Here is a 25,042-nt window from a genome sequence, read left to right on the forward strand (position 1 = left end):
TTATTCATGTACCCATTCCAGATGCATTTTAAATGCTGTAGTTGTACCAGACTCCACCACTTCCTCTGGTAGCTCATTCCATACAAGCACCACCCTCTGTGTGAAAACACTGCCCCTTAGGTCCCTTTTTTTTATCTTTCCCCTCTCACCCTAAACCTATGCCCTCTAGTTCCGGACTCCCCAATCACAGGGAAAATGCTTTGTCGATTGATCCCATCCATGCCCCTTCATGATTTTATAAACTTCTATAAGATCACCCCTCAGCCTCCGACACTCCAGTGAAAACAGCCCCAGCCTGTTAGCCTCTCCCTATAGCTCAAATCCTCCAACCCTGGCAACATTCCTGCAAATCATTTCTGAAATGTTTCAAGTTTCACAAATCCTTCCTACAGGAGGGAGACCAGAATTGCACACAATATTCCAAAAGTGGCCTAACCAATGTCCTGTACAGCTTCAACTCATTGTTCCTTTTGACAATGTTCTATGCCCACTCACAGACATCCTTGACCCTGGAACAAGGGAGGCCATGCACCATCCTGGTCCCTTTTGCAGCCACAGAAATGCCTATGGAGACCGCTATTAGTACTGGTTTTCTGCACTTTGATCCTGCCTGTTGAACAACAGTGCCAGCTGTGGTAGCACTGTTCTGGCAGCTGCTGTTGTTATACCCTGATCGGGCCCTACCCACCACTCCACTCCTCTCCTCTCAATATCCAAAACAGTATACATGTTGGAGATGGTTTAGCCACAGGGGTGTCCCAGTCTCCAACTGCCTGTCCCTTCCAGCTACCACTACCTTGGTAGTGTCCACGACTCTAAAACTCCTGTCTATGATGCTTTCCACCCACTTTCCTGAATGCCCCGAAGTGTGTCCCCACTCTGACCCATGTAATCTGACAGAAGCTACAATTGGACAGTTCCCACAGGTTTGGTTGGCATGACTGTTCGAACTGTCTCTTATTTCCCACATTCGATATGATAAGCAAACTTACCCAGTGTACTGCCATTTTAATCTTCTCACAACTATTTCATTGAAAATTAATGTCTATTAAAATTAACTTCCAGCAAACTAGACGGCCCTAGAGTTAGAATCTCATTAAAGAACATTAAATATGCAATTAATTCTAGAAATAGCAATCTAGATCCCACTCTAAATCCCAGGACTGTACTGCTCCCCCACCAGCCTGACTCCCATTGCCCTTAAACCTGATGGGGAGGGAAAGGTGAATGGAGGATTCAGGTAAGAACAGAGTGAGTCATCTGACCGTTACTGACCAATCAGCAGCCTTTCTGTCCAAAAGTTACTCTGGCATTGTGACGTCACTCCCCTCCAGGTCTGGCCCCGGAAGCTCCTTCCGCTGCTTCAGCCTCTCAAAGTGTGTCCTCAAACCCGAGCCCGCTCCTTCGGGATTGATGTGGAAGCTCCCACTGAGTGAGACCGTTTCATGCCGGGTCACAGGAAGCATTGACTGTGCTGGGTGTTGATAGTGTCGGTTAAATATTAATCTGCTCAACCTGTCACTGAGAGAGGTGTGAAAAAGGGGATAAATCGGAATCACCTTCTTCTGTGCTGTCGATCTCTACGACAATCATATAACCAGAAGGTAACACACTGAGATCTTAATCAAGGTGCGGGAACAAATGACTGCAGATGCTGGAATCGGAACTGAAAACAACAAATGCTGGCGATCACAGCGGGTCAGATAGCATTCACAGAGGGAGAACAATCTAACGTTCCGAGTCTAGATGACTCTTCATCTTAATCAATACAGTTAAATATTTTTAGTGTCATTGCATTTTGATATCAACACGATCATTTTGCTGTTATTAGAATGTAGTTTGCTTACATTTGTTGAATAGCAGCAGCAACAAAATTCCGCCAGCATTTTGATCAGTCTAACAACGGTACATATTCTTTTGTTTAGCTGGTGAACAAATGCAAAATTATGACGGACGGAGTAAATGTGGGACAAATACAATGTACTTCAATGAAAGGAAGAAATGGAAAAGGTAAAGTTCAAAGATTAGCTGTGTTACTGGCAATACTCCCTGATGAGTATCAGACACTCCAGGATAGAATGTTACAATTTTAGGAAAGGCTGAGAAGTAACTGTTGAAACTTTATTGCTGGAACAGCACAGCAGGTCAGGCAGCATCCAGGGAACAGGAGATTCGACGTTTCGGGCACAGGCCCTTCTTCAGGATGGTCAGGCTGGTTGTAAACAGGTCTTAGCAGTGTGGCTGTGGAGGGAGGTAACTATCTGTCCTTCTGTGGTTCCATTCAAGCCCGGGTGTCCTTGGAGATGGGGCGCAGAATGTCCATCTCAATGCCTTTAGAGGGATGGAACACCACAGAGGCATACAGTGCTTTATTTCCCGTCCAACTCCATTTCAATTTTATCCCTTCCCTCTCTTCCTACTACGTCCCCTGCCATGTTTATATTTGGTATTGCATTGCCCAAAAAAGGCTGCGCTTGTAAATCATCAATAGGTTACACATGAGTTTTTACTAGTAGTGGCTGCTCGTTATACAAAAAAACAAAAAAAGTTACAGTGGGAAATAACTCATTTTTATGTGATAACACCTCTGGGAAGAAACATATGTTAATAAAACACAGCAATGGTGCAGGGTTAGAATTCTTAAGTGTGTTCAAGTTCAGCCTGCTACCCTAAATGTGTAATATCTATGGGCAGAGTGATTAGAAATAACTAATGAGAACTGAAACAATTTAGGTTTTTGACTCTGTCATGTAGGAGAAAGAGACCATTAATCTTTGTGAAATTGCTACATAGAGAGAGGAAGAGTCTGCAAGTAAAATCGCACAATTATTTATTGCAAATTAATATTTTGTATCAATGGTTGAAAATAGAAGGTGTGATATTTCTTTAACTTTTTACATTCGATTTTTTAATTGCATGTTTTGTTCACTTTCTTCGGACAGACGATGATGGAAAAGGAATTAGTCAATTGCTGAATAGTTACAGCGACAGGGAGTTAAACCTGATTACCCGATTCTACTGTGAGAGATTGGAGGATGCAATATTAGACTTGGTGGAGAGCATTGCCCTGACATTAACAGCAACTGGTTCATTGAGCAATGGAAATTACGCTGTAAGTTATATGATAGAATTTTTCCATTATTCTATTATTAAATCAGTAAAATGATTGAAGTGGGCATGTAATTGAAGGAACCTTTGGAAATTTAAGGAAAAGTAACAAGGTTGTGCATCTCATTAATGAGATGAAAAACAATAAAAGTAAGGATCAGGGGTACAAAAATAAAAATGCACCAGAAAATAGAAAATACTGAAACAATATTTTTTTCAAAGAAAAATAAATAATGAAAAGTTGTTTACTTGAAGGACCGATAATGAACTGAGAGCAAAATAGAAATTAGTGAGGTGGGACCCCATGGCTTAGTGGTTAGTGGATGAAATCATGTGATGATGAAAACCACATGTCAGAGAATGTCAGGATACCAGATCAGTTTTAGTGAGATGGAAGAAATGCCACGATGAATATTTCACTGAGAAGAATAGCTTGTGTGTGCTCTGCAAGCAACAAGATCGTAGCAGAGAGCATGTTAAATTGCCCATAGGTTAAGTGCGTTAGTCAGAGGGAAATGGGTCTGGGTAGGTTACTCTTCGAAGGGCCTGTTTCCACACTGTAGGGAATCTAAAAAAAATAAGAAATATGTTGTCAAGTTTTAAACAGGTCACCTTATGAAATTCAAGTTCAAGTACCAGTAAGGTGCCACTCATGTCACTGAGGCAGGTAATGTTGAGGGACTCTTGAAGAAGTGTCCTGTCCAGATCATTGAAAGTGAGGAATTACAACCCCTTGTGAAGTTTTCTTGGCTTGGTAGTGTTCCATGTTATTCATGTCCAGTGAGTTTAGCTGAGAAATCTCTGGACACTGTTCTAATTACTTTTGCTAATCAATATGCTCCATAGTGTGCTCTATCAAAGTCTGTTCCCATATTTCCCTCTTGTTAATTCTGGATGTTGAATATAAACGGTGCATAAATTCTGGCCCACTGTCATAAATATAATTAAGTAAAATCTGTTGCTGTTTGTTGCTGGAGAATTATTCAGCTTTTTTCACTGACTAAGTTCCTTGAACTCACTGTGTCTACTTTTTAGGTGAAGGTAATTGGTCTCTAGTCAAATCATAATATAGATTTTCCACGTGCTCATGTGTCACATTGTAAAACGTACAAAACAAACTGGTAAATGTGACTGGAAATTAACACGCAGAGTTCATTCAAAATGGTTTCTTACAACTACAAAATATTTTTAAACAAAACAAAAACAAGTTACATGTAATGAATACAGTAAAGAGTTTTGCCATAGTGAATATGCCTGTCACCAAGAATGACCACAGCTTGAAAATTTATCAATTCATATTGAAGGGAAGAGCCTTTCATGTTTGGACAAATGACATACATTTATAAAAGTATATCATGCCTGCTATTCCACAGTAAAAAAAAAACCTTCAGGAAAATGTTTACAAATTAAGACCAGAGCTGTGAAGGAAACATTTAATGATTCCAAAAACAAATTATTCCTTGGTGGAAGAAAGGCTTCCTTAGAAACATGAACCATCAAGCTAAGTCAGATAATGATTATGACATCGAAGTGAAGTATAATAACATGCAAATTTATCATTTCATTAAGTTTCCTCCCCAGTGGCTCGGTGAGCATTTGCATTGCATCATTAATTGTTCTTGCCAAGTTGGGAACGACATACTTTCATGAAGCATTGCACTCGATTTGATGTGATATAGCTGAATTCTCGATAGGATTGGGATCCAGGATTATTAAACAGCTGCAGTGAATGAAAGGTAGAATATTTCCAAGTCCAGATTGTTTGTAGATTGAATATCAGGGTTGTGGGTTTGGTACGATAGGAATATAAAGATACAGAATAAAGCAATTCAGTGCAGCATGTCTGCACTAACCAGAAAGAAATTGAAAAAGAAAAATCGCCCAATTTAATTTTAAGTATGAGAAAGTGAGACTGCAGATGCTGGAGATCAGAATCTCTGGTGCTGGAAAAGCACAGCAGGTCAGGCAGCATCCGAGGAGCAGGAGAGTCGACGTTTCGGGCACAAGCTCTTCATCAGGAATGGGAGGGTGGCCGAAGGGGACTGAGAGATAGGGTTGGGCTGGGGGGGGGGGGGGGGGGGAGAAGGTAGCTGGGAATGCAATAGGTAGATAAAGGTGAAGGTGATAGGTTGGAGAGGAGGGTGGAGCAGATTGGTGGGAGGTAAATGGACAGGTAGGACAGTTCAAGAGGGCAGTGCTGAGTTGGAAGGTTGGATCTAGGAGAAGGTGGGGGCAGGGGAAATGAGGAAAATGGTGAAACCCATATTGATTCTGGGTGGTTGGGGGGTCCCAAGGCAGAAGATGAGACATTCTTCCTCTAGATATCAGGTGGTTCGGATTTGGTGGTGGAGGAGGCCCAGGACCTGCATATCCTTGGTGGAGTGGATCACTCTGACACAAGTAGGGAGGATGTGTTGGGTAGGCTAGAGGTTATTAAGGTGGACAAATCCCCAGGACCAGATGGGATCTATCCCAGGTTGCTGAGGGAGGCGAGAGAGGAAGTAGCTGGGGCCTGACAAATATCTTTGTAGCATCCTTCAATACAGGTGAGGTGCCAGACTGGAAGGTTGCTCATGTTGTCCCCCTTTACAAGAAGGGTAGTAGGGATATTGTGGGTAACTACAGACCAGTGAGCCTGGCGTCGGTGGTGGGAAAGTTGCTGGAGAAGGTACTGAGGGTTAGGATCTATTTATATTTGGAAAATAATGGGCTTATCAGTGATAGACAACATGGTTTTGTGCGGGGGAGATCGTGCCTTACCAACTTATTAGAGTTCTTCGAGGAAGTGACCAAGTTGATAGATGAAGGAAGGGCTGTTGATGTCGTATGCGTGGACTTTAGTAAGGCAGTTGATAAGGTTCCCCATTGTAGACTTATGGAGAAAGTGAAGTCACATGGTGTGCAGGGTGTTCTAGCTAGGTGGATAAAGAACTGGTTGAGCAACAGGAAACAGAGAGTAGTAGTTGAAGGGAGTTTCTCGAAATGGAGAAAGGTGACAGTGGTGGTCCACAGGGGTCAGTGTTGGGGCCACTGTTGTTTGTGATATACATAAATGATCTGGAAGAGGGCACTGTTGGTATGATCAGCAAGTTTGCAGATGACACGAAGATTGGTGGAGTAGCAGAAAGCATAAGGGACTGTCAGAGAATACAGGAGGGTATAGATAGACTGGAGAGTTGGGCGGAAAAGTGGCAGATGGTTTTCAATCCAGACGAATGTGAGGTGATGCATTTAGGTGAGACGAATTCAAGAGTGAATTATACAATGAATGGAAGAGCCTTGGGAAAAGTTAATGAGCAGAGAGATCTGGGAGTGCAGGTCCTTTGTATCCTGAAGGTTGCTGCACAGGTGGATAGAGTGGTCAAGAAGACATACAGTATGCTTGCCTTCATTGGACGGGGTATTGAATATAAGAGCTGGCAAGTCATGTTAAAATTGTACAAGACGTTGGTTCAGCCACATTTAGAATACTGTGTACAGTTCTGGTTGCCACATTATCAAAAGGATGTGGACACTTTGGAGAGGTTGCAGAGAAAGTTTACGAGGGTGTTGTCTGGTCTGAAAGGTGCTAGCTATGAAGGGAGATTGAGTAGGTTAGGTTTATTTTCATTAGAAAAAAGGAGATTGAGGGGGGGCCTGATTGAGGTTTACAAAATCATAAAGGATATAGACAGGGTGGATAGAGATAAGCTTTTACCCAGGGTGAAGGATTCAATAACAAGAGGTCACGCTTTCAAGGTGAGAGGTGGAAGGGTTAAGGGGGATACACGTGGCAAGTACTTCACACAGAGGGTGGTGGGTGTCTGGAGCACGTTGCCAGCAGAGGTGGTAGAGGCAGGCACAGTAGATTTATTTAAGATGCATCGAGACAGATGCATGAGTAGGTGGGGAGCAGAGGGATACAGATGCTAGGAATTGGGCGACAGGTTTAGACAGTACATTTGGATCGGCTTAGGCTTGGAGGGCTGAAGGGCCAGTTCCTGGACTGTAAATTCTCTTTGTTCTTTGTAAGCACACACATTGAAAAGGCAACACTTCATGCAGTTGCAGTGATGTTAATATTGTGTCTGTTGGTGAGCTGAAGAATATTTATGACTTCAATTATTGGAGTTTCATGATGTTATCAGAACTAGTTACTCAAATTGCCCCAAATACCATAATGACCGTTGATATCCTTTCAATTCTTACTGCAATAAAATCCTGGCAATTACAAACTTTTCAATGTTTCCTACAAAATTTCTAATCTATTGTTTTGGATTTCCTTTTTGTTTCTTTGGATATAGCAGTGAAACTAGTCCACTTTTAATGTAGGAATTCATTGAAGGTGTTGTGGTTCTAGCGTCAAAGGCAATGCACAACAAACTGTTAAAGTGACAACATGGATCTCATGTTCGCATCATAGTTCAAGTGTTATGGATTCAAACAGGATTCCTGTTATGGATTCCTGAAGAAGGGCTTATGCCCGAAACGTCGATTCTGTTGTTCCCTGGATGCTGCCTGACCTGCTGCGCTGTTCCAGCAACACATTAACAGCTCAGTTATGGATTCAAACCCAAACCCCAAAACTTCCACTTCCAATATTGTAGAGTCCAGTTTTGTTTATCACATGACTTGTTAACTGCAAGTTTCATGTCATATCCAATAGATTCCTCTATTCCTGATGAAGGGCTTTTGCCCAAACATCGATTTTCCTGCTTCTCGGATGCTGCCTGAACTGCTGTGCTTTTCCAGCACCACTCTAATCTAGAATCTGGTTTCCAGCATCTGCAGCCCTTGTTTTTGCCTACTACTAATGTCTCCCTCATAGTTCTTCTTCACAAGTGGAGGCAAGGTCTCATCAGTGTGCTGAGATGAATATTCTTCACCAATCGAATATCATTAATGTAACAGCTTTTCACAATTACGACACTGCTGTTTATCATTTTCTCTCTTTCATTGTTTTCCTTTCTATTTCTTCTTTTTCTTGTTTCTTTCTGGTTTATTCCATTGTTCTTCCTTTGTTTGTTTCTTTCCCATCTTTCTTTTTCCCTCATTTCCTCCATCAATTCATTTCCATTCCGTTCCTTCATCTATTGTTTCCCTTTTCCCATTTCCCTTTCTATTTTACCTGTTCTTCTCTTTATATTCCAGTATATCCGTAATCTTTCAGAGCATCAACAGAGAAAGGAAGCAACAAAACATCTTCTGAACACAGTGACCAAAACCAATGGCTGCAGAGAACGAATATTTTGGGAAACATTGGTGAAAATGCAAGAATCAAAGCCAAAACTGAAACTCATTCTGAAAGAAATTCAGAGCAGAGGTATTGTACAGTCCAAGTATTTCTAGCAATCAAACATGGTTGCCTCTTTAATGGATGAGGCTGCCACACACTACTAATGAAATGAAACATCTTTCCCAGGTTTTGACTTGCTTTATAATGCACACATTGGAGAGATGGAAGGAGAGCTATCAGATCACCTCAAAGGTAAGTCAAAATAAAAGTAATCGTTAATCATAAAAACGTACCGCATTAATTAAGTTCTAACATTTTATTTGTGTCTCACATTTCATCACTGAAAGGAAACAAACCCTCCAAATTATTACCATGAACTGTTTCTATAAAATGCAATCCAAGTTACAACACAAAGCAAATGAACTGGAACTTGGGCATGGACAGTGTTCCATCTGCCACAAATTATATGCCACATGTGTGATATTGAGCTTTGTTGGAAATTGCTGAATCCTCATTTTGATTTTCCCAGCTGCTCTGGAGCAGACTGAGCCCAACCTTTCAGTTTTAGATGCTGAACCACAAAGTCACATTCAGTTTTGCAAGTCAGTTGGTTTCAAAATCTTCCCTGGAACTTTGTCAGGCCATTATTTCTTTTCCCTTCAGTCACATCAGGGTCTGAAAAGAAGTCTTGCTTTTACTGTCAATACAAGGCCGTCGGGTGCCTTTATGCAAATGTAAACCTCAATATCGCCAGAGTCTCGGAGTCTACAAAGTCTGTATTGGGCTGGAGTCACATAGAGCTCCAGACCCAGTTAAAGCTTAAATCAAATACATGACAGACTGAGTAAAGATGATGTCATTTATAGGATCACAATTGGTTCCAGACTAGTTACTGATGAAGTCAGATCTGATGAATACAGAAGTTAGAGTGTGGTCCCATAGTGTGGATAGACTGAACTGATATGTATGTATTGGTTGAAGAAGGTCTTGATTCATATGTCGGCTCCACCCTGGGCAATGACTTGAAACGCACATTGACCTAAAGAAGGTGAGGATATGGGTCACGTATAGAAACAGAATCTTTAAACATCCAAGTGTCATTTCTACCGACTGCATATGTACTAGAGTTCAACATGTATCAGATGTTGTTTGGGCATTGAATGAAGGCACAAATAGGGCTACAATGATATTAGCTTGACCTAATTGATCAACCAGGACTAGATAAGGAATTGTTTTTCAATAAGTCACATATCCCAGAAACACATTTCTACACACAGTGCTGAAACATTGGATTTGTGAAGAGCCCATATTTGCTGAAATTAGATTAGATTAGATTAGATTACTTACAGTGTGGTAACAGGCCCTTCGGCCCAACAAGTCCACACTGCCCCGCCGAAGCGCAACCCACCCATACCCCTACATTTACCCCTTTTACCTAACACTACGGGCAATTTAGCATGGCCAATTCACCTGACCTGCACATCTTTGGACTGAAATCTTACTGACGTAGAGTGGCTGTGTCAAAGACTGTACTCAATTGTCAGGCCAGGCAATTAGTTGACTTGGAAACATATTTAGGCTCATATCGAGATAAGATTTGCTTCGTCTATGTCTCGGACTTGTTAAAACATGAAATCAAATATGGGGTCAAGCTGGGTATAGATAGATTCACATGAAGATTCAGAATAGATCGGGAGTCCATTCACATACAATCTTAGACTGTACAATGAGAGGCTTCAGTTTTCGCACTGAAATGGACAATGAATTGATAAAATTGGTGGAAGATCCCAATGTGATCCTTATACATTGACAGTGTTATTTTATAATTATGGTTCACATAGCACATTTAATTGTATCACTGGTTTGTCATCCTGTTCCCAACATTAAGCATTGAAAAAGTGAGTATTATACACAGTCCCTATTCAGCCAGTGGGCCATACGTTTATATTAGGTATAAATTGTCTGAGATTGAAGCAGACATCAATCTTATAAACACTCTGATACTATCTCCACTGGGGACAACAGACAAAACAAAAATGAATACAGTAAGTAATAATAAGTGAACAATGTGATAATATTTGGCTTCTCACATGTTCCAATGTTAAATTCTCCTCAAATGGAGATGACGATAGAGTGGAGGGGCTTGTCTGTTATAATGTAAAATCTACTATAATCCATCCGATTCTCCCTGATTTATATTTAATTTAATTCAATATTTATTCGATAAGATTAATTTCTAGCACAGCGTAGTAAAATTTGGATTCGACTCACATATTTTGTATTGTTACCCAACTCAAACTCCTCCTTGCTTCTCGTTAATTGTTTTAATGTAGTTAATTAACAAATAAGAACAATGCCAACATAATTTTGATCATTGTCATGAAAGGTATACAAGATCAACACAAGCAACACCTCCTCCACCAAACCGAGCATGTGGTCAAACACACCATCAAAGGAGACAGCAAAATAACGACCATTTCCCTCACTGATCGATATACAGAGCTTATCATTATTTCCACTCTGCGTGAACGGAGACTAGTGGAACATGAGCTCCTTTCCAGAGGCAGGGAACATGAAGAATGGCAGCGGAAGTACGTCACCAGCGAACTTGAAAAAATCTGGATTGATCAATTATTCAGGAGCAGTTTTGGCCACTCCAGCCTGTCTGGCACCACGGTGGTTAGTGGAGTGGCTGGCATTGGTAAGACAACAATGGTGCAGAGGATGGTCCATGAATGGGTAGCAGGAAACATCTATCCTCAGTTCCAATTTGTTCTACATTTCACATTTTGAAATCTTAATGCCATCAACAGAGCCGTTTCTCTGACTGAAATGGTATTGGATCAGTACCCTTATTTAGAAAAGATAATTGAAGATATCTGGATGAAACCTGAATATCTTCTCTTGGTTTTTGATGGATTAGATGAGTACAAACACCAGATTGATTTCACTGGCCGTGTGGCTGGTGATGTCTCTGCGAATCACTGTGTTGCGCCTGACTGCAGATGTGAAGTTTTTGAAATGGTGTACTCCCTGGTACAGCAACAGCTGCTCAGAGGTTGTTCTGTGCTGGTTACCAGCCGGCCGACTGCCCTTGACTCATTGGAAAAGGCCAATGTCAACCTTTGGGCTGAGATCCTGGGCTTTCTTGCTGATGAAAGAAAAGAGTTTTTCAGAAAGTTTTTTGGCAGTGAGCAACTCGCTACCAATGTCTTCAAACACGTCGAGGAGAATGAGATCCTGTACACCATGTGCTACAACCCTTCATATTGCTGGATCATTTGCTCAACCTTAGGCCCGCTCTTTACACAGCTGAAGTGCAAGCAACCACTTCCCAAAACCATCACTCAACTTTTCTCCATCTACCTTTCCAATCTCTTGGACAACCACAAGCGAGATGTTGAGGACCAGCGGATGGTTTTACAGCGACTCGGGGAGTTGGCTTACCAGGGAGTTTCAAAAAGGAGAATTGTTTTTAATGAGAATCACTTCATTCAGCATCAGCTGGAGTCCAGCAAATTCATTTCAGGATTCATGATGGAGATCTTGGAAAGGGATGACACAGCTAAAAACATTGTGTACACATTTCTTCACCTTACCATCCAGGAATTCTTGGCCGCCCTGGCTCAGTATTTGAGTCCAAAGCATCAGAACGTGGTGGAAATGCTTCACTGTGCTTTTATGAAGGATGATGGTCGGTTTGAGATTTTTATTCGATTTTTAGTTGGTCTTTCAACACCCACTTCATCTCGAAATCTGGAACCATTCCTGGGTCCGCTGTCTCATCACACGACCAGTCAGGTGATAGACTGGCTGCAGGCCAATGTTCAGGCAGAAATCAAACACATGGACAGAGTCACTGGAAAGAGGTAACTGCTGAACACATTCCATTATTTGTCGGAGTCTCAGAATAGAGCTTTAGTTCAGAAGACCATTGGATCTGTGGAGCGTTTGAACTTTGGGGACTCCAATCCAAAGAATGCACTGAGATTAAACCCAATGGACTGTTTTGTAATGTCTCATGTTGTACAACTTTGTGAATCAGTGATGGAGTTGAATTTGGAGAAATGTTATATTCAGGAGGAGGGGATCAAACGATTGGCCCCTGCAATCCACAAGTGCAAAGTTCTAAGGTATGTTTGATCCGGGTGAAATTAGATAACATGTCAGCAATGACCCATTGATTTTCTCTTATAAATTCCACCTGATATGAATTTCATAGGATCATAGAATCTCTACAGAGCAGAAAACAGTCATTTGGACCATCTAGTCTGCATCAACCCTCTGAAGTGCATCCCATCCAGACCCCTCCCCTATCCCTGCATCGTACCTCTGTGTTCACAACAGAGTAAAATTAAAACCTTCAAAGATTTTAACCTCAACAATCCCTGCATTTCCCAAGGGACATGAAAGGCTACAGAAAAGATTTAGAAGGATATTGCCAGGGTTGGAGCGTTTGACCTATAGGGAGAGGCTGAATGGACTGGGACTGTTTTCCCTGGAGCATTGAAGGCTGAGGGTGACCTTATATAGAGAGTTTATAAAGTCATGAGGAACATGTTTAGGGTAAATAGGCAAGGTCTTTTCCTTGGGATCTGGGAGTGAGAGGGGAAAGATTTAAAAGGTACTTAAGGGGCAACTTCTTCACACAAAGGATGGTGTGGGTATGGAATGAGCTGCCTGAGGAAGTGGTAGAGGCTGGTGCAATTACAACATTTAAAAGGCATCTGGATGGGTATATGAATAGGAATCATTTAGAGGGATATGGGCCAAATGCTGGCAAATTTGATTAGATTTATAAGGATATCTGGTCGGCATGGACGAGTTGGACCAAAGAGTCTGTTTCCTTGTTGTACATCTCTATGACTCTATAACCCATCTAGTCTGCACATCCCTGGAAACTATGGGCAATTTAGCACGATCAGTCCATCTAACCTGAACATAGTTGACTGTGGGAGGAAACCGGAGTACCCAGAGGCAACCCCGCAGACACTGGGCGAATGTGCAAACTCCACACAAACAGTCACCCAGGGGTGGAATCAAACCCAGATCCCTGGTGCTGTGAGGAAACTGTGCTAACTGTTGAGCCACTTGTTACTATTGTAGCTGAATCACAATTACTATTCGTTTTTTTTTCTGAGAATCAAGGAGTTTTCAATGCTTTTTATTTATTTTTAACGCTACTACCGCATTGACCTTGATACTGAGTGCTCTAACTATAACAAAAAAAAAAGCACCAGGCTAACTTGGTTGGTCTTACACTGTGAGACATTCAAAGCCACAAGGAGTCTGGCAGAGTCTTTAACTAGTGCTATGACAAGGAAACAAAGAACCGAGCCAAATCATCGTACCTCTGTGTTCACAACAGAGTAAAATTAAAACCTTCAAAGATTTTAACCTCAACAATTCCTAACCAGACTTTATAACCAATCACAGACTCTGTTGATAATGAAACGGTTGGTTAATAACTGAAACAACTAAAAAAAAAGCAATTTATTACCAATATAGGAACTTTAGCAGAGCAAAATTAAACAACAAAGTTTGAAACCAATAACCTTGTTTTCAGGGCAATTCACACAAAAGACAGACAGACAGACAAATAAACACAGTGAAGGGATAATTAAAACAAAGTAATAAAACTGCCCAGATTAAGTGGTTTTCATATCTTACTCTCAATGTACATTTGATGGTTTCTTTGTTAATTTTCTGAAGATATCGATCTGTGCCACCTTTGAATTCACTCTGAGGACTGAAATTCTGAAATAAAGTGGAAGGTTAGGCAGGGAGCATTTAAATCTTCATGCTGTAACGTCAATAGCTAAGTTCATTCTCTCAAAAGCACAGTCCCAAAAACCAACTTAAACCGTGATCTATGGCCTATGTTTGACCATCTCGTTCTCTCCCAGAAACAAATGGAAATTGCTGTTCTGAGGAAAGCTCATTGGACCGAAATATATCTATCCACAGATGCTGCCAGACCTGCTGCGCTTTTCCCTCAATTTTTGTTTTTGTTTCTTATGTCCAGTATCCACAGTTCTTTCGATTTTATGTTCTATCCCAGGCTTGTACACAATTCCCAGGTACTGGCCTGATCAATTCCCAAACATTTCTTATCTGGTTCAATGTGCTGCTCTCCCACTGTGCTGAAACATCTACAGGATCCTACTGATCAAGAGCTAACCTGCCATTAACTGTGAGGCCCCACCTCGCGAACAAACAGCAGCTTGTTTGTTTGTTTTGTTGAAACACAAGTTGCTGTTCACAATCCAAAGATCATCTCCAGCTCATTGCAGTTCACAGCTACAAATCAAAATTGATAAAATAATAAATTAAACGAAAAGTTGGCGAAGGTTTGAACACTAATCCTAAGAGGCCCTCAATTAAATGAACAGACCTGGTGTGTGACTGAACACAGTTCACTGACAGAGAATAGCAATGGAGATCAGGTGGCAAATCAAACTGTTGAACCAACCGCTGTCACCAATTGTGTGCCATTGCAGAGATGAATATCATCCTTTGTAGTTTGTTTTTACAAACCAAAGCTAATCTGATATTGTATTTGACCCAACCATTCACTAGATAAATAGTAAGTGAATGCTGTACCTAGTTCAATGCAGAATACGTTGCTAACACAGCAAGGCTGCCATTCATGTATCTGAAACTGTTACGGGTGAGGGTCAGGGTGGGTTTGAAATAGAGGTTCAACAGTCTGTGATTTACAGGAGGCATGATCTGCCCTTTGTGGTCATACAAAATTCATCATTCACCTCAGCAGCAGGGAGATTGGGCAGCTCATCACCACATATTTTACATGACTGTTGGGATGAACTATTATCCATTCTGCTTGAAACTGAAAACATGGCTTGTGAATTGTTAAATGCATCAGAGAAGCAGGAATTTATTGATTGATTGATGTCTATAAGTCTTTTTCTTTGTTGTGTTATCCAAGCTGGGCAATAATGCCTCACAATTAACCATTGCTTTTACTCTTTGCTGGATTACATATGGATGAGTTCAATGGAATATAATTGCACAAATGTTTTAAAAATTGAATATAAGACAATCAATTTTTTGTCTTGCGTTCAACTTGTCATAGAGTCAAATAACATGGAAACAGACCCTTTGGTCCAACCAGTCCATACTGAACGTAATCCCAACTAAACTAGTCCCACCTGCCTGCTCCAGGCCCATATCCCTCCGAACCTTTCCTTCTCATGTATTTATCGAAATATCTTTTAGAGTCATAGAGATGTACAGCATGGAAACAGACCCTTCGGTCCAACCTGTCCACGCCAACCAGATATCCCAACCCAACCTAGTCCCACCTGCCAGCACCCAGCCCATATCCCTCCAAACCCTTCCTATTCATATACCCATCCAAATGCCTCTTAAATGTTGCAATTGTACCAGCCTCCACAACATCCTCTGGCAGCTCATTCCATACACATACCACCTTCTGTGTGAAAAAGTTGCCCCTTAGGTCTCTTTTATATCTTTCCCCTCTCACCCTAAACCTATGCCCTCTAGTTCTGGACTACTCAACCCCAGGGAAAAGACTTTGTCTATTTATCCTATCCATGCCCCTCATAATTTTGTAAACCTCTATAAGGTCACCCCACAGCCTCCGATGCTCCAGGGAAAACAGCCCCAGCCTGTTCAGCTTCTCCATATAGCTCAAATCCTCCAGCCCTGCCAACATCTTTGTAAATCTTTTCTGAACCCTTTCAAGTTTCACAACATCTTTCCAATAGGAAGGAGACCAGAATTGCACACACTATTCCAACAGTGGCCGAACCAATGTCTGGTACAGCTGCAACATGACTCTCCCAACTCCTGTACTCAATACTCTGACCAATAAAGGAAAGCATACCAACCGCCTTCTTTCTATCCTATCTACCTGTGACTCCATTTTCAAGGAGCTATGAACCTGCACTCCAAGGTCTCTTTGTTCAGCAACATTCTCTAGGACCTTACCATTAAGTGTATAAGTCCTGCTAAGACTTGCTTTCCCAAAATGCAGCAACTCGCATTTATCTGAATTGAACTCCATCTGCCACTAATTGCACCCATATCAACCACTTCCTCCGGAACTACCCTCTGAGTTTAAAATAATTTCTTCTTGTGACTTTTTTAACTCTGTGTCCTCTCACCTTAAAAATGTGCCCCTAGTCTTGAAATCCCCCATCCTCGGGAAAAGACACCTACCATTAAGCCTTTTTATACCACTGATGATTTTATAACCCTCTGAGGTCACCTCTCAAGCTCTTATGCTCCAGTGGGAAAAAATCCCAGTCTATCCAGCCTCTCCTTATAACTCAAACTTTCCAGATCAAAGCTTCCCGGTAAACCTTTTCTGAACCTCCTCCACCTTAACAATATTCTTCTTTTACCTAAGTGACTATAACTGGACACAGTATTCCAGAAGAGGCCTCACCAATGCAAACTTCAAAGAATTATGTACCTGAATCCTTAGCTCCTTCTGTTGTACAACACTGCCCAAAGCCCTCCCATTAACTGATTAACCTCTCCCCAAGTTTGTTGTATCAAAATGCATTTATCTAGATTGAACTCCATCTGCCATTTCTCAACCCATTGACCCATTTTGTCAAAATCCCTTAGAAAATCTTCTTCTTGCCACCAATTTTGATATCATTTGCAAACTTACTAACCATGCCTTCTGTATTTTCATCCAAATCATTTCTATAAGTGACAAACAAAACACAAGCCAGAACGATCCCCGTGGAACATCAGTGGTGACAGGCCTCCAAGTCTGAAAAACAACCCTCCGCATTGTCTCCTGCTGATAAGCCAATTTTGTATCCAATTGGCAAGCTCTCCCAGAATCCCATGTGTCCAGTTTTGGGTTAAATTATATATTCTATTTCCAGGTCATAAAATGGGTAGTGAATAATAAGGCCATTTGGCCAATTATGTCTGCACTGGCTCCTTAAATGGCCTACACACTTCATCCTATTCCCCTCCTCTTCCCTCAAAGCTATCACATGTTTTCTCCTTCAGGTATATATCAAATTCCTCTTTTCAGAGTTGTGCTGGGTTGTACTGTCAATAGCCTTTCAGTCAGTGAATGAGTAACAGCAATTTACTGAGTAAAATATATGATAAGAACTGTACACCTCTCATTTTTCACCAAACAATTAATCTATTGTTTGAAATATGTGTTCACTGGTCACCAACTAATTCAGTGAGAATAGTTATGCAAGATTTCAATCTGTTTTCTAATACTGCACAACACTGTTCTATCTGCCCATGCCTCAGTGTGTCAATGAGAAACAATTGGATGGAGTTTCTGTAAGGTGAAGTTTATGTTATGTTAATCGGAGAGATTTCCCATTCCTTGACTGTTTTTTTTCTTGGCTGTTAGGCTGAATGACAATAACATTGGAGATACAGGAGTCAACATTTTGTCTGCATCATTGGCGCATTCGGAATGCAAAACAAAGCGATTGGAGTAGGTATTCTTCCCAACATTAACCCCAAATTTTATGTGCAATGATTTGTGGCAAGTCGGGAATTTGCTGTATCTTTGGCATGACCACTGTTGAATATATAGGGGAAGGTGAGGACTGCAGATGCTGGAGATCAGAGTCAAGAGTGTGGTGCTGGAAAAGCACAGCCAGTCAGGCAGCATCTGAAGAGTGGGAGAAGCGATGCTTTGAACATAAACCCTTCATTAGGACTCCTGATGAAGGGTTTATGTTCGAAATGTCGATTTTCCTGCTCCTCGGATGCTGCCTGACCGGCTATGCTTTTCCAGCACCACATTCTTCGATCTTGCTAGACTGCACCTGGAGTATTCTGTTCTGTTCTGCACAACAAGTATATATTAGACTGCAATCAAATTTCAACAGGAAGATATTAGGGAGAAATTGAATCAGAATCTTTTTGTGGAAATTATGGTCACATGGTAACCAATGGAGATGTTTAAAATGCTGAATGATGGAACAGGATTGTTAACAAAAAGATCAAGGAAAGAGCATTATTTTAAAGGTACAGTTAAGCCATTCATTCAGGAGCCAGTTCAAACCACACTTCTTCCAACTAGAGAAGCACAATTTTCAGATTCTCAACAAAAAGAGTTGTTAAGATTCAGAGACGAAAGTAAAAAAGTTAATTTTTTTGTTCAATTAATACAATTTGGCCTAAGCTGATGTATTTACATCCCACGTTGTTACAATGCTTGAGGAGAGATGCAGGGCATCGGAGAAAGGAAGAAATGTCTCATTAAAAGGATTTCATGGATCCTGAACATAAGGTCTGAAGATAGATTGCAAACATTGGATCCATCTCCATTAAGGAAAGGAAGCTGTGATGTAATTTGAATGAAGTATTAAAAATGATAATGACAGCGGAAAGAGTCGGTAACAATAAACTGTTCACTGCCATGAAATGATCAAGAATATCAGCACAAAAATTCAAGAAATTGCCAAAAGAAGCAAGAACAATGTGAGATAATCTTTTCTGCACAGTGACTGGTTAAGGTTGGAATGTTGTGCCTGACTGACATCATGGCAGAGGCCGGTTCAACTGAAGTGTTCAAAAAGGAATTAAACTTTGGTCTGGAAAGGTCCTGTGCACAGGGATACGGGATACAGAGTGGCAGGAAGTGAATTGCTCATTCGGAGCCTCGAATCACCTCCTCCTGCACTGTACCCTGTTTGGTTCTGTGAGGTTGTAGGTACGCATATTCTTTTCAAAATTAAGAATAATGTCTTTCAAATAAGGAATAATAGTGTTAAAGACTAAAAGCATTAAAGTTAATTGATTATTAGTTCGTCATTACTGAGTCAAATAAAATGAAAAGGAGGCTGATGGCTCAAAAGCTTTCTCACTTTGTTATGCTGATCCAATTATTGTTTTTCCTTCTCAGTGGAATTTCTTTTATCTTTTCGAGCTGTATTGAAAACTGATTTGTAATTATCAATCTTTAGTTTGCAGGATAACAATCTGACATTTGCTTGCATTGAAGACCTGAGGATGGCATTTAGTCAGAGCGAATCATTGTCAATGCTATACCTGGATGGAAATAAATTCACAGATGATTGCATTCCGAAAATGAGAAACTTCATCATCAACTGCAAGAATTTGGAGCTGATTCAGTGAGTGCATATGTTAAAACATTAAACATTTCCATTGTATTGTAAACAATAATTTCCTTAAGTCATGTCCACAGCAAATTCTTCAGGGGTGCTTAACATATTAATTCACCAGAACATAGAAAATCAGAGCAGCAGCAGGCCATTCAGCCCATAGACCGTGATCTATCATTATATATACCATGGATGATTATCCAACTTGAACCCTGTTCCTGTTTTCTCCCTGATATCTTTGACCCCTTTAACCCTTAAGAACTTTATCTGCCTGGCGTTATAGAGATGTTCAGCACAGAAACAGGCTCTTTTGTCTAACTGTCCAAGTCGAACAGATACCCCAAATTAATCTAGTTCAGATGGAGTTTAATTTAGATAAATGTGAGGTGCTACATTTTGGAAAGGCAAATCAGGGCATGACTTATACACTTAATGGGAAGGTCCTGGGGACTGTGCTGAACAAAGAGACCTTGAAGTGCAGGTTCATAGTTCCTTGCAAGTGGAGTCACAGGTAGATAGGATAGTGAAGAAGGCATTTGGTATGCTTTCCTTTATTAGTCAGAGGACTGAGTATAGGAGTTGGGAGGTCATTTTGAAGCTGTACATGACATTGGTTAGGCCACTTTTGGAATATTCTGTGCAATTCTGCTCTCTCTCCTAGAGGGAGGATGTTGTGAAACTTGGAAGGGTTCAGAAAAGATTTACAAAGTTGTCAGTGTTGGAGGCTTTGAGCTGTACGGAGAGGCTGAATAAACTCTGTTTTCTCTGGAGCGTCGGAGGTTGAGGGGTGACCTTATAGAGGTTTATAAAATAATGAGTCCCATGGTTAGGGTAAATAGACAAGTTCTTTCTCTAGGATGGTGGAGTCCAGAACTAGAGGGCGTAGGTTTAGGGTGAGAGGGGAAACATTGAAAAGGGACCTCAGGGGCAACCTCTTCATGCAGAGGGTGGTGCGTGTATGGAATGAGCTGCCAGAGAAATGGTGGAGGCTGGTACAATTATGATGTTTAAAAGGCATCTGGGTGGGCACAAGAATAGGAAGGAAATGAGACAAGCGCTGGCAAATGGAACTAGATTAGGTTAGGATGTGGAGCTGCCAGTGTTGGACTGGGGTATACAGAGTTAAAAATCACTCAACGCTATGTTGTAGTCCAACAGGTTTAATTGGGAGCACTAGGTTTCGGAGCACTGTTCCGGACAACACCTGATGAAGGAGCAGTGCTCCGAAAGCTAGTGCTTCCAATTAAACCTGTTGGACTATAACCTGGTGTTGAATGATTTTTGGATTAGGTTCGGATATCTGGTCAGCATGGATGAGTTGGACTGAAGGATCTGTTTCTGTGCTGTACATGTCTCTGACTTGTTATGGACCAGACCAGACCCCCTCAAAACATTTCAAGAAAGTAGCCCAGACCCTAACATTGCTCGTTGTTTTAAGAAGGTGTGAAGTGGATATTCCAGGAGAGGTGCCATTGGTCAAACCACTTCATTTTAAACAAAATCAAATTTATTTACAAGATTAGTCAATGAAATAGAAGCAAAAGAGAACCGAATGCAGAATTAGATTAGATTACAGATTAGATTACAGTGTGGAAACAGGCCCTTCGGCCCAACAAGTCCACACCGACCCGCCGAAGCGCATCCCACCCATACCCCTACATTTACCCCCTTACCTAACACTACGGGCAATTTAGCATGGCCAATTCACCTGACCTGCACATCTTTTGGATTGTGGGAGCACCCAGAGGAAACCCACGCAGACAAGGGGAAAATGTGCAAACTCCACACAGTCAGTCGCCTGAGGCCGGAATTGAACCCGGGTTTCAGGCGCTGTGAGGCAGCAGTGCTAACCACTGTGCCACCCACTAAATAACCTCACCTATCCAAAAACCAAACAGACTTTACCTGTTGTTCCCTATACTTGCAACAATCCCCATAAACACCTCGTGGCGCAAAAGGTAGCATCAAACACAGGGTCTTACTGGAGAGAGATGTCAGACAGAGAGGATCAGCACGAACCTGCTTCACGTAACTGTTTCTTGGATCAGCAGCCTCAAAACACTACCTGCCTGCTTTCAGTGAATAGCCAGACGTCCAAAAACCAAATCAAACCAGAGAAAAGCTGAGCTGGCAGAAGTGACCATTCCCCTTTCATTGCACAAATTCTTTTAAAAATTCATAAACCCATCCAGATGCCTTTTATATGCTGTAATTGTACCAGCCTCCACCACTTCCTCTGGCAGCTCACTCCAATCTCATACCATCCCTCTGTGTGAAAAAGTTGCCCCTTAGGACCCTTTTAAATCTTGCCCCCTCAACTTAACCCTATGCCCCTAGTTTTGGTCTCCCCCAACCCTGGGGAAAACATCTTGTCTATTTGCCCTACCCATGCCCCTCATTGTTTTATAAACCTCAATAAGGTCACCCCTCAGCCTCCCACGCTTCAAGGGTAACAGCCCCAGCCTATTCAGCCTCTCCCTCTAGATCAAACCCTCCAACCCCAACAACATCCTTGTAAATCCTTTCTGAACCATTTCAACTTTCACAACATCCTTCCTATAGCAAGAAGCCCAGAGCTGCATGCAGCATTTCAAAAGTGGCCAAAGCAATGGCCTGCACAGCCACAACATGACGGACTAAAGCAAAGAAATACAGATAGTAGAAACCTGAAACAAAAGCCAAAATTGCTGAAGAAACTCAACGGGTCTGACAGCATCTGTGAAGAGAAAGTAAAGTTAATGTTTCGAGTCCAGTGATCCTTCTTCTTAGCTGACTCTGTTTTTCTCTCTCTGTAAACCTGCTGAGTTTCACCAGAAATTTCTGTTCTTTTTGAGAACAATATTTAACTTTTTCTTTCCAACCATTCAGTGTTTTAGCCAACAAGCACTCTCTCTGACAGGGAATTTCACAGACTCACCTCAACCTGCGTGAAGAAATTTATCCTCCGCTCAGCTCGAAATAGCCTACCCCAGATCCTTAGACATTGACCCTTGGTTCTGGACCTTGGGAACATCCTTCCTGTGTTTACCCTGACCTTTCCTGTTAGAATTTTGGTAGGTTTCTAAAAGGTGCCCCATATTATTCTAACCTACAGTGAAAATAGTCCTAACTGATCCAGTCTCTCTTCATTCATCAGTCCTGCTATCCCACGAGTCAGTCTTGAAAACCTTTGTTGTATTCCTTCTATGCATGAATGTCCTTCCTTAGATAAGGGACAAAAACTATACACATGACTTCAGGTATGGTCTCACCAAGGCACTGCATGTAGGCAACTAGACAGCCCTGCTTCTGTCGTTGAATCCTCTTCTCTCTTTTGTTTTTCTCTTTTTCTGTCTCTCTGTCTGTCTGTCTGTCTGTCTCTCTCTCTCTCTCTCTCTCTCTGCCTCTCTCGAACCTAGACTCTCTTTGCCTCAGCATGCTACTCTCTAAGGGGTTGTGGGGGGGAGAGAGACTGTCACACATCTTCTTCTGGAATTTGTCTTTGCAAAGGAAGTGTGGAGAAAGATGCAGTGGCCTTTGTCAAGGTTCGTCCTGAGCAGTTCCACGACACAAGACTCTGTGCTATAGAGTCTGTTCCCCGGGATGCACAACGAGACAAACATCAACTGCTCCTGGAGGACCATCACCTTGCTGAAAGACACTCTTTGCTCTGCCTTAAAGTTATTGATTGTTAGTTCCCATCTGAATCACACACACTGCTGTTCACCCTCCCTTTCCAGGAGTTAATCCAGCTGTTCTTTGACACTGAATATTCAGCAATCTCCTTCCCTGTTCTAGTGATTCAACTCCCAGAATTTTCCTCAGTCACTTCTCACTACCACCCTCTGGTGGATGCTCTTTCTCCTGCTGAGCCCCATGGCCTCCGCGATTCCCATCTCATTAAGTTGAAACAAGTTGTTATCTCTTATTGGTTCCCTTTATGCGAGTTTCAGGTCTAGTCTGGTTGACAGTGTCCTCACGAATTAACGAATTTGGTCCCTTGTGTTGCTACTGAGAATCTGATGCTCCCCAGTCGGAATCTATTCTCCGTCCTTGCCATTTGAAGCACTTCTTTGAGATGGTGTTCAAAGTGCAATCAACATTTCAGTGTGAAATGATGTAAAATCAGCAAAATAAAAATCCTTGCCCATATCTGTCTTGATACCAGTCGTTAGGAAGGAGTCATTACCATGTTAATTACGTGTGTTGTAAGCTTCAGTGCCAAAGTTGAAACCACATATCCATCCCATTTTCATTTCATATTCATATCTCAAACATACATCTTTAACCACACATTGTATATCAGTATTTAATGTCTTCTGAAAATACCGCTGGGCCAGACCAGGTAAGATTCCCAGATTCCCTTTGGTGATGGACATGAGTGAAGCAGATGTGTATTTACAGCAATCACTGATTAGATTCTATGAAAATGGTGACTATGAAACTAACTTTCAATTCCAGATGGTTTAATTATTTGAGATAAAATTCAGCCAGTTGCTGGCATTTGTACTGTAGGTCACTGCATTACAAGTACAATGAAATTTCCCCCTCCAACTACATCCTCAATTTACATCATTCCCCAAATATCAACACCTTAGTTTCTTACAGCACTGTCTGTGTGTGCAGCAGCTCATAGATTCTCTTTCCCCCACCACTTACACCCATTTGTTACTGTGTAGCTGCTCACAGTTTGATTTCAAAATGTGTGTTTCAATTGGAAAATTATGAATGATTCTGTTATTTTAACTTTATTAATTGGTTGGTTATTAATCATTAATTTCTTTCTTAGATTATGGAGGAATCAGTTCAGTTTAGATGGAAAGAAGCAGCTCCGATCACTGAGAGAATGCAGGGCTGGTATCCGAGTATTTGTGTGATCAAAGGATCAAGAAATTGCCAACTATTTGGACTTGATATTACTGAGAGGTATAAATCTCTCACCTCCACCAAGTGAGGTGAGATATTACATTGGCTCAAATAAAACAATTCCTGGAATTCCGAAATAGAATGGGAACGATGTGGAGTATTCAATAGAAACTTTCAGTAGCAGCTGGTGAATGTCGGTGTGTGGGTGATATTCACCGTCGAGCACAGGGAGATGAAACTTTTATAAACGAGTCCGAGAGATCGCCATCATAGAAACAGGCCTTTCGGCCAGCGAGCCTATGCTTTCCAGTTTTCACCGTTAAACTAATCCCTTTTGCCTGTGTTTGGTCCATGTACCCCCATATCTAACGCATCCATACACCTGTCTAAATGTTTCTTAAATGATAAAATTGTACTCACTTCCACCACCTCTGGCAGCCCATTCCAGACACTCACCATCCTCAGTGTGAAGAAAACTGCCTTTCTATGCCCTTTTGTATCTCTCCCCTCTCACCTTAAACATATGCCCTCGAGTTTTAGACTCCCTTGGGGAAAAGCTGCTGGCTACCTACCTTATCTACGCCTCTCATGATTTTATAGTTCTGTATAAGGTCACCCCTGAATCTCCTAAACTCCAGGGAAAAATGTCCCATCCTATCTTATTTCTTCTTGTAGCTCAAACCTTCCAGTCCAGGTAACATCCTAGTAAATCCTTTCTGCCCTCTTTCTAGTTTAATAGTTACTTTCTATAGTAGAGCGACTAGAA

The 25,042-nt window shown here is 41.5% G+C and overlaps 1 long non-coding RNA gene and 1 pseudogene across 2 annotated transcripts; one reads left to right on the forward strand and one right to left on the reverse strand.

Annotated features, from left to right (window-relative positions):
* The first annotated feature begins 1,386 nt into the window (after positions 1 to 1,386).
* On the forward strand, positions 1,387 to 24,287 carry LOC148136083 (NACHT, LRR and PYD domains-containing protein 3-like; annotated as a pseudogene). Its single transcript, XR_015754665.1, has 9 exons — positions 1,387 to 1,604; positions 1,926 to 2,010; positions 2,943 to 3,112; positions 8,239 to 8,410; positions 8,510 to 8,575; positions 10,710 to 12,456; positions 17,706 to 17,792; positions 19,273 to 19,440; positions 24,200 to 24,287. The product of XR_015754665.1 is annotated as an NACHT, LRR and PYD domains-containing protein 3-like (transcript).
* On the reverse strand, positions 8,639 to 14,758 carry LOC148136084 (uncharacterized). The gene is made up of 3 exons (XR_015754666.1): positions 14,529 to 14,758; positions 13,994 to 14,080; positions 8,639 to 9,362 (listed from the first exon to the last, which is right to left on the reverse strand). It is a non-coding gene; the product is annotated as an uncharacterized LOC148136084 (long non-coding RNA).
* Positions 24,288 to 25,042: the final 755 nt, after the last annotated feature.

The sequence above is a fragment of the Chiloscyllium plagiosum genome, unplaced genomic scaffold, assembly GCF_037043375.1.
Source record: "Chiloscyllium plagiosum isolate Xiang-an unplaced genomic scaffold, Cpla_swu_hap1 HiC_scaffold_47, whole genome shotgun sequence".
Lineage (NCBI taxonomy): Eukaryota > Metazoa > Chordata > Chondrichthyes > Orectolobiformes > Hemiscylliidae > Chiloscyllium > Chiloscyllium plagiosum.